The 9,440-nt window shown below is 39.8% G+C and overlaps 1 pseudogene; it reads left to right on the plus strand.

Moving 5' to 3' along the window:
- LOC105526789 overlaps nucleotides 1-9,440 on the plus strand; it is a 27,582-nt pseudogene that overhangs the window by 3,005 nt on the left and 15,137 nt on the right.

Below are 9,440 nucleotides of genomic sequence, written 5' to 3' on the forward strand. Positions count from 1 at the left end.
AAAAAAAAAAAAAAAAAAAAAAAAAAACCAAAAACTTGTGAAGTAGGTGTGAAGAAAAATCATTGTATAATTTTGCTTAAAAATTGTGCTTTTCCAAATGTCTTCTAAAGAAAACATACCACTTCAAGAAATCATTTAGTGTAAACTGGAGATGCTAGGGTAGAGAATAATCTTTAGAAACTTGAGTGTATATGCAAAATAATTTAAATAAACTGAGATTTAGAAGCCACAAAGAAAAGTGGATGGGAAGGTGGCTGGATGGTGGCCAGGGAGACATTTTTTCTGGTTGAAAAGCAGCCACCACAGGGTTTTATGCTGACACAGAGAGCGGTCTTCTCACCTATGAGGATATATGGAATGAGCTGCCACAGAGATGGAGGGGAGAGACACATCAATTTCACTTCTCTTGGCAGAGGGGAAGCTGTGCACAGACAACAATTACACGGGGTAGAGTGAGGCCATCATTCATGCAAAGAGAGTGCAAAGATGGAAGGCAGGATGGGGACTGTCTCCAGCCAAGCCAGCAAAAGCGAAGGCGCAGGCCCAGGGGTTGTACTGGAGAATTCATGTCCAACCTGTATGGGGCAGCATAGCCAGATCCCCGCCAGTCATCATAACCTACAAATATAGGGTTGGAGTAGCCAGATCTGACATTCTAAGAAAAGCCAGAAAACTGGATTTTGATTTGAAATTTCACCTACTTTAAGAGGTCAGCAATACAACTAAAACTTTTTAAAAATGTTGTTCTGAGGGCATAGAGATTTTCATGAATGCAACAGACGGAGGGAACAGGGTTCTTACCATTGAAGACAGAGGGAAATTGCAAATGCAAGGCACTGGCAAAGGCTTTTTTGGGAAAACTCCTCTAAAGCCTCAGTGTTGAGACCAAGTACTGACAGTATGTGTGCATCCCTGAAGTTTCTAACCTTAAATATGGAAGTTAAAACCAGAGTTACATTAACTAGTGATTAATAACAGTTGAAGCCGAATACAGGATGATCACTTCTACACAGCAAGAGGTTAAATATGTATGCTGTTGTTTGAATCAAAAGTTATACCCTGGTGGAAAATTCATGAATGACTGAATTATGTGTTTTGTGTCTGGTCTCTGTGATTTGCATGCTTAACCATGTGATCCACATGATCATAAATCAGGTAGCACTGCTCACCTGGTGGCGGCTGTAGAAATTTTGAACATAACGTCTGGAAGGAAATGAGTCCTTGTAGGGCAAGCCTTGCAACCTCTAACTTATGCAATGAAGGAAATTTTCAGTGGAGTTGGAATTTCTTTCCACATTCTATTGAGTTCAAATATTGCTTCATCTCACAGCAATTGTGCTTGCATAGGAAGTTTATTCTTTCTGTCTAACTTCACAACCTATGATAATGTACCCTGTAGAGTTGTGTAGCGGGAGAAAACACTTCCATTGTATCCTTCTATTACAGCCTCCACTCTGTCTCCTCCGATCCATGTTGCACCTTGCTTCTCCCTCGGTGGCCCCCCCAGCTTTAAAACATTTCCACAACTTCCTGTTTCCTTTAAAATAATGTCTAGCTACCCTACCAAGGCTTACATGGTCTTTGTGATCTGGTCCCTGATTCCACTGCTAACATCTCTCACCACCTCTCCCCTAACCTACTCCAACCTTTACATGCTGCTCTATCAGCTGCAGCCCTGTCTCTCTGGGCCTTCACACTGTTTCCCAGGTGGGGCACCCTTCTCTCTTTCTGTTATTGCAATTCTCACACTCACAATGGGTTTATGAAGTGGTCTGAACTCAGAAGAAAACACGAATGGAGGTTTTTTTCTATTGCCTCCCCAATTAAACTATGCTAAATATCCTTTCCTTTCCCATATTGACCAAGTGGGCAGATCCTATCACTATTTAATAAAATTCTGTTATCAGAAACCCATTCAGGTTAAAACTCCAATCTCAAACCTAATTCCAATTTCCTTCCCCTAAGACCCAGCAAGGCTTCAACATAAAGATTTCAGAGTGTGGGAAACCTGTTGATCTGACCTTAGAATGGAGTGGGTGGAGTGCATTGTCTGACTGTTTGCAAAGGCCCTCTCTTCTGGGACTCTGGGTTTTCCAGAGTATTGGGCTGGGGCTGATGAAGACAAGGAAAGGGATGGGTATGTCTTACTTAAATGGCATTACAGTCAATGCCCTCATGTAGCAGACATCCAAATGCTGATATTTTTGTGGCACATAGTGTGGATCTATGGGAGGCTCCTTTAGGGGAAATATCTACCACACCTTTCCCTGACAGGGTCCATATCTGGTTATTTCCTTCTAACTCCCTTGGTCTCTGCCCCATTTCCTCCCCACCCCCACCACTGAAGTACCCATTGCTTCTGGGGTCTTCTCACCAGTAAGCTGCTCTTCTGGATGGGAGCACCCATAATTTTATCCAAATATTTAAGCAACTCTACTGAAGTCATTTTTTAAAAGACAATTAGACAGTATTGTTACAAATTGTTTTTGAAGAGTAGATTCTGCTTTTAAAAAGTTTGCTGGTAAACTGGAATAGCAACAATCAAATCATTGTTAAGTTAATGGCTCTAGTTGTATTTTTAAATCAATTCTAGAATAATTTGGTCATTCATATCTATCCCTGCCCACATTTAAAAAGTTTTCCTGATGTAAATGAATGGGAATGAGCATTATGGATGGTTTGTTTTGTTATCAAACATTCTTTAAAATACCTAAAGTAGGTGAGTCCTAATTCCAGCAGTCTCTGTAATCTCTAAAGCCCTGTGAAAGTAGGACATGGTGTTCAAGCCACCCTGCAATGGCAGCCACCTAAGTAATAAAATCCCTGGCTGGGGAAATAATGCCTGGCTCTTTGCCTCTCAGATGCCGGCAGATGAAACAAAATACAGCAACTTTCGAGTGTTTTGTTCTGTGCACAAGTGGAATTACACCAGTACAAATTGCCAGACCACAAGGCCAGCTGCTTCACCTGCAGGTTGAAGATGACGTTCCACTAAACCTGTAAGGAAGAGTGTATTCAAATCCATCTATCTGCCAATCCACTCTCTTTTCATCTGGCCAGGGGTCACCCACCTCCCAGCTACCTGCATACTGAGATAGGCCCCTGTCTAACTTATGCTTCCCAGACATGGGACTTTTTGTCTTTATCTTTTGGTTCTCTCAGAGTGGTAGACTATGGAGTCAAACCTCAGCTCTGTCACTCACTACTTGAGCAATCTTGTTGAGCCTCAGTTTCCTTATCTGTAAAGGAGGGGTAATACTAGTGCTTACCTCAGTGTTACTGTGAAGACTAAATGAATCAACACATGGTTTGCAAATTTTTCTCCCATTCTGTAGCCTGCCTCTTCATTTTGTTGATGGTTTTCTTTGCTGCCAACCCTTTTAGCTTGATGTAGTCCTGCTTGTTTATTTTTACTTTTGCTTCCTGTGCTTTTGGTGTCACTTCCAAAAAAATCATTGCCATAACCAATGTCAAAAACCTCTTATTCTGTTTTCTTCTAAAAGTTTTACCATTTCAGATCTTAATTTAAGTGTTTAATTCATTTTGAGTTAATTTTTATATGGTGTAAGACAAACATCTAATTTTATTTTTTTGTGTATAGATGTCCAGTATTCCCAACATCATTTATTGAAGAGTCTTGTCATTTCCCACTGTGTATTCTTGGCATACTTTTCAAAGATTAGTTGACCGTATACATGTGAGTTTATTTCTGGGCCCTCTATTCTGTTCCATAGGTCTATATGTCTGTTTTTATGCCAGTACTACATTGTTTTAATTACTATAGCTTTGTGACATAGTTTGAAATCAGGGAGTGTGATGCTTTCAGCTTGCTTTCTTCCTGAAAATTACTTTTGCTTTGAGGGTTATCTGTGGTTCCATACAAATTTTAGGGTTATTCCAATGGAATTTTGATAGAGAGTGCATTGAATCTGTAAATTGCTTTGGGTTGTATGGACATTTAAAATTTTTAATTATTCCAATTCATGAATACAGAATTTCTTTTCATTTATTTGTGTCTTCCACAATATTTTATAGTTTTCAAGGTACAGATCCTTCACCTCGTTTGTTCTATTTATTCCTAAATATTTTATTCTTTTTGCTGCTATTGTAAATATAATCATTTTCTTAATTTTTTGGATTTTCTTTTAATGTATAGAACTATAATTGATACTTGTATGTTGATTTTGTATCCTGCAACTTTACTGAATTCATTTATTAGGTTTAGCAGTTTGTTTTTTTTTTTTCTTTTTGCTGGATATGGTGACTTCGCACCTGTAATCCTAGCCACTTGGGAGGTTGAAGTGGGAGGATCACTTGACCACAGAAGTTTGAGGCTGCAGTAAGTTATAATCATACCACTGCACTCCAACCTGGGCTACAGAGCAAGACGCTGTCTCTAAAATAATAAAAATAAATTAAAGAAATTTTTATAGAGTCTTTAAAGTTTTCTATATTTAGTATCATGTCATCTGCAAATAGAAACAATTTCTAATTTGGAGTCCTTTTGTTTCTTTTTCTTGTCTAAATGCTCTGGCTAGGACTTTCAGTACTATGGCGAATAGAAGTGGTGAGAGTGGGCACCCTTGCCTTATTCCTGATTTTAGAGGAAAAGCTTTCAGCTCTTCACCATTGAGTGTAATGATATTAGTTGTGGATTTGTCATATATGCCCTTTATTATATTGAGACACATTCCTTCTACACCTGATATGTTGAGAGTTTTCTTTTTATCATGAAAATATGTTAAATTTTCATTAAATGCTTTTTCTGCATCTATTGAGATGATTGTATGATTTTTATTGCCAGTACTAGAAAGTAATCTCATGTATGTACCTGAAAATATGAGAAATGAACTATGTTTAAAGCAATTCATTATTAGAGCATTGCTTGTAACAGCAAGAGATTGGAAACAGCTTAAATGTCCATCCAGAGGGAAGAATGTAATAAATCATGGTACATACAAGGGAATTGAATGGCAGGCATTAAGGAGAATGAGGCATCTCAGTTTGTAGTGATACGGATTGTTTTCAAGATGTCTCATTAAGAAAAATAAATAAATAAGTAATAAATATACATGTTTGCTTACATTTACATAATACATATCTGTCAGAAGACCAAGCAATTGTAACAGTTGTCTTTAGGGAGGTGAACTGGGCTATAGGATAAGAAAAGATTTTACAATATGCTTTTCATTTTCCAATGTTTGAACATGTGAAATGTATTTCTTCTTCAACTAAATATATAAATACATTGTTAATGAAACCATGCAAAAGCCTGAGCACATCTCAAGTGAACACGTGTGATCGGACAAGATCAGAGAACTTGCTCATGACTCCAGCATTCAGTTTATGGCTTGGCTAAAATGTCTAGTTGCCCTGAGATTTTTTTGACCATTGTGCAATATCACTTGTTTGTAATCTTACTCAAACTTTGTTCAGTTATTCACACAGTGGCCATGGGTTGGTCAGAAGGCATAAGAAACTAATGAAGAAATACAGCAAATTAACGAAGAACAGAAAAAATTATATGTATTCTGCAAATGTGCCTCAAGAGAATCTATACCCGGTCTAAAGTTGTAGTCATCTTATCAAAATTCTTCACAGCACATCGAGAGATACCGAAACGAAACAGAAAGCATCTAAGTGATGATCTTATCCGGTTTGGCTTTTCACTTATTGGGGTCTGTCTGGGCTTCCTCATGCTGCACAGCAGAGTATTATCCATCATGAAATACATAAGTCCCTGCTGCTGATTACCCGGGAGCTACACTGAGTTCCCCAGGTGAGAAGTAGCCCCACCACAAATTAACTTGAGCAACTGGGTGCATTTGTTCTATTGATTTTTAATTTGGTGCTTATGTCTAAAAATCATTGCTTTTCTATTTTCCAGTCCAGTACATCCTAGTGCTTACAACGTGTTACTTCTGCCTGATGTCACAGGATCCTCTAACTTGATTTGTCTCCGCTGCTTGGGAGAATGTCTGATTCTGTTAGTGGTTCTTAGGTGCCCACATAGAAAATTGTTTTGCCATATAAACTATATTTCAGGTTATATTATCTCAAACATACCCTCTATATTTGGTGAAAATCTATCCAGTTATTTGCATGTGATGCAAGAGCAGACACCCCAATAAACACAATCTTTATTTGTATAGACATCTACCATCCACCCTACAATGCATTATTTGTGGCAAAGAACTTATAAACAGAAATCCATAATCCTTTCTCTTTTCATTTGGAAACAAAACAATAAAATTATATAAATAAACCCATTTTGTTTACTTTAATGCTGCATGCATACATTGTAATATATGTTGATATGAATTCAGTCTAAAAACAAACATTGCAGATAATTTCATAGTTTTTAACACATAATTGCATAATTCATGTAAAGAACGAAGTACAGAAAGTTTGTTATTAAACGAGGAAAGACAATATTTTTTAAATTGTAGTAAAAATCACTTTTCAGTTATTTACAAAAATATTTTGTATTAATAGCTTAAAATCATTTTTGTGTTATTCTATGGAAAAAATGATAAAATGATGTCAAATTCCTAAAGATCACTTTCCTGGGATTATGTTTTTCTTTTAAAAGAATTTGTGAATCAGATGCAAAAATGCACAGTGAAAGGTGCCTCCCTTAGGAAACCAAGAAACATGCCCAGATTCTGAACTTCTGACGACATCCACGGGAGATGAATGGCCTCCTTTCTGCCTCTTCTCTCCATTGTCTGCCTTTTTCACACCTGCTCAAAGCCAACAAAACACTCAGTGTTCTCCAAAGTAGTTCTTCGAAGTTTGTTGCTCTTCTAGGGTTTCACTCGTCTCAGACAGTTATCAAAGAGCAAGTATAGTTAAGCACGGGCTGTGTGTGAAAACACGCAATACGTGGGCAATAATATGAATAATCATATGAATGACAACAGTCCCTGCTATCACCCTTAAAAACCTCCTCCTTGTTAGGCCGGGCGCAGTGGCTCACGCCTGTAATCCCAGCACTTTGGGAGGCTGAGGCGGGTGGATCACCCAATCAGGAGATTGAGCCCATCCTAGCCAATACGATGAAATCCCGTCTCTACTAAAAATACAAAAAATTAGCCGGGCGTGGCGGCACGTGCCTGTAGTCCCAGCTACTAGGGAGGCTGAGGCAGGAGAATTGCTTGATCCTGGGAGGCGGAGGTTGCAGTGAGCCAAGATCACATCACCGCATTCTAGCCTGGGAGACAGAGCGAGACTCCATCTCAAAAAAAATAAATAAATAAAATAAATTCTCCCCCTTGTTAAATAGATAAATAAGCTGCTATGCTAGTTCAGTCACAAGAGGAAAGCAGAATTTGTGGCAAACATGAGTCAGCTGAACGCTATCTTATGGGAATTAGCAGGGTCCATTAGAAGAGGAGTGACAGGTGTGTGAGCCTCTCCATCCTAACCTGCTTCAAGACCCCTCGGCACAACAGCTGGGGGTCCTTGGGCACACTCAGCTCTAAACATGACTGTGGCCACCCCATCCTAGAACTTCTTCATGGAAAGATGTCACACAAATGCCAAGCAACACTTTGTAGATCTGTAGACTTGAACTCTTAACGAGGAATCTGTCCTAGCTTCAGCCTCACAACTTCCATGTGAGTTTTTTGCGGGGGGGTGTTGCACATTTGTCAGAGGGCAGAACCTTCCATCACACCCTCAGGCAAAATGAACTCTGCTGTCATCCTCTCTGGGGCTCACAGAACTCCAAAGAGCTGGAATTCTGGCCCTCTGGGGAAATCTCGGTGGGTCCAGTCGGTAGACTGAGTTGCTGCTGTTTCTGGGTGAAGGGGAGGCAGGAGTAAAAAATGGGTTTTGCAACTAAAAAAAAAAAAAAAAAGCCAAAATCAAAAAACAAACTTAAAGCCTTCTTTAAGAAATGATTGTTTGCTGAGTTAATTATTTAAAATTGTGCGTGCAGACACAGAACAAAGGGGAAATGTAACTCATCCTTTGGAATTATTAGTCCAAATTCTGAACACTTAGAAATGGCCTCATTTACTTCGAGTAATTTTCTCTAAGTGTACGTAAGCCTCAAAACAAAATTCTGCTAAATGCAATGTAGGATCCTGGATAAGATCCCGGAACAGAAAAAAAAAATACCTATTTAGGGGAAAAACTAGGGAAATCCAAATAGAGTCTGGAGTTTAGTTAATAGTAAAGCACCGACACCATGGTAATGTAAGATGTTCCATTAGGGGAAACTGGGTGAGAGATATATGGAAACTCTCTGTACTATCTTTGCAAACTTTTCTGAAAATATGAAATTGTTCCAAAATTAAAAGCTTATTTAGAAAATAACAGGGTAATTCTGGAAGTTGCTTTCCCCTTGTACGTGTGCAGTGAGATGCCTCACTCGCTCTGCACAGGGATGGGGGAGGCGTTCTGAGGCATCCACGGGCAAAGCAAAGCAAAGCAAAGCGACTTCGGCTGCAGAGCGGAGAAGTTCGTTGATGTGAAGAGCCAGCCAGAACTGCTTAGTGTTGGCATTTGGAAGATTTGGCTTTCTAGATCCTCTTTCCTTGCAATGATAGGACTTGAGTCTGCATGATTCTGAATGAGGCAGCAAACCTAGGTCAGTTGGGTATGTCTGGGGGCACAGTACTGGCACACAGAGGGCTATCAATACATGTGTGCTGAAGCTATGAACAGTAAACTACGTGAATCGATTTTTTTTTTTAGTGACTCCTGAAACACGCTATTGTTCTCTGTACGTACCTCTCTCAACTTTCTCTACCTTCATATTCGCCATCCTTTCCTCCCTGTCTGCTTTTCCTCTTTGAGATCTTGGCCAAGCGCATTCATTGGTTCCCAGTGACCCCACCATAAACTGCAAAGAGGCTTCTTTGAGGATCTTGCATAAAAGAAATGACTTCGTAGCGAGGCTGGTCAGGCTACACGGCCCTGTCGTGTCTCTGAGATATGAGACGTTCCCCTTAGTTACCAAAGTAAAACGGTGACAGCTGAGAGACCGAAGCAGACAGGCAAAACCACACAGGGACAAGATGGCCAAGAGCTATAAATTCAGTTGAAGGAAAAGAAAGTATGGGTTGCCGAAGGCAGAAGACAACCTGTCTGTCTCTGCCTGGCTGGGAAGAATTCAGCTTTTTCTACCAAACTGCTCGCACATTGCAGGTAGGGAGCTTGGGATCCAGAAAGGGACTCTGTGCGTTTGTTTTACTTCCCAGGAGGGGTGGTCTGCTCACAAGGTGTTCCTAACACTGGGCTAGCACAGAATGTGGTACCCAGGTATGCAATAAATAGACTAAGCTAAGCTCTGTGGAGAAAGCTGGGAAAGGTTCCACAAAGTCACAATTCTCAGGCTCTAGTCTCCAGAAAATGCTTTAGAAAGGGTCCGGTAAGTGGCGGAGGTTGCAGTGAGCCGAGATTGCACCATTGGCCTCCAGCTTGGGTGACAG

The sequence above is a fragment of the Colobus angolensis genome, unplaced genomic scaffold (assembly GCF_000951035.1).
Source record: "Colobus angolensis palliatus isolate OR3802 unplaced genomic scaffold, Cang.pa_1.0 Scaffold6, whole genome shotgun sequence".
In the NCBI taxonomy this organism is placed as follows: domain Eukaryota; kingdom Metazoa; phylum Chordata; class Mammalia; order Primates; family Cercopithecidae; genus Colobus; species Colobus angolensis.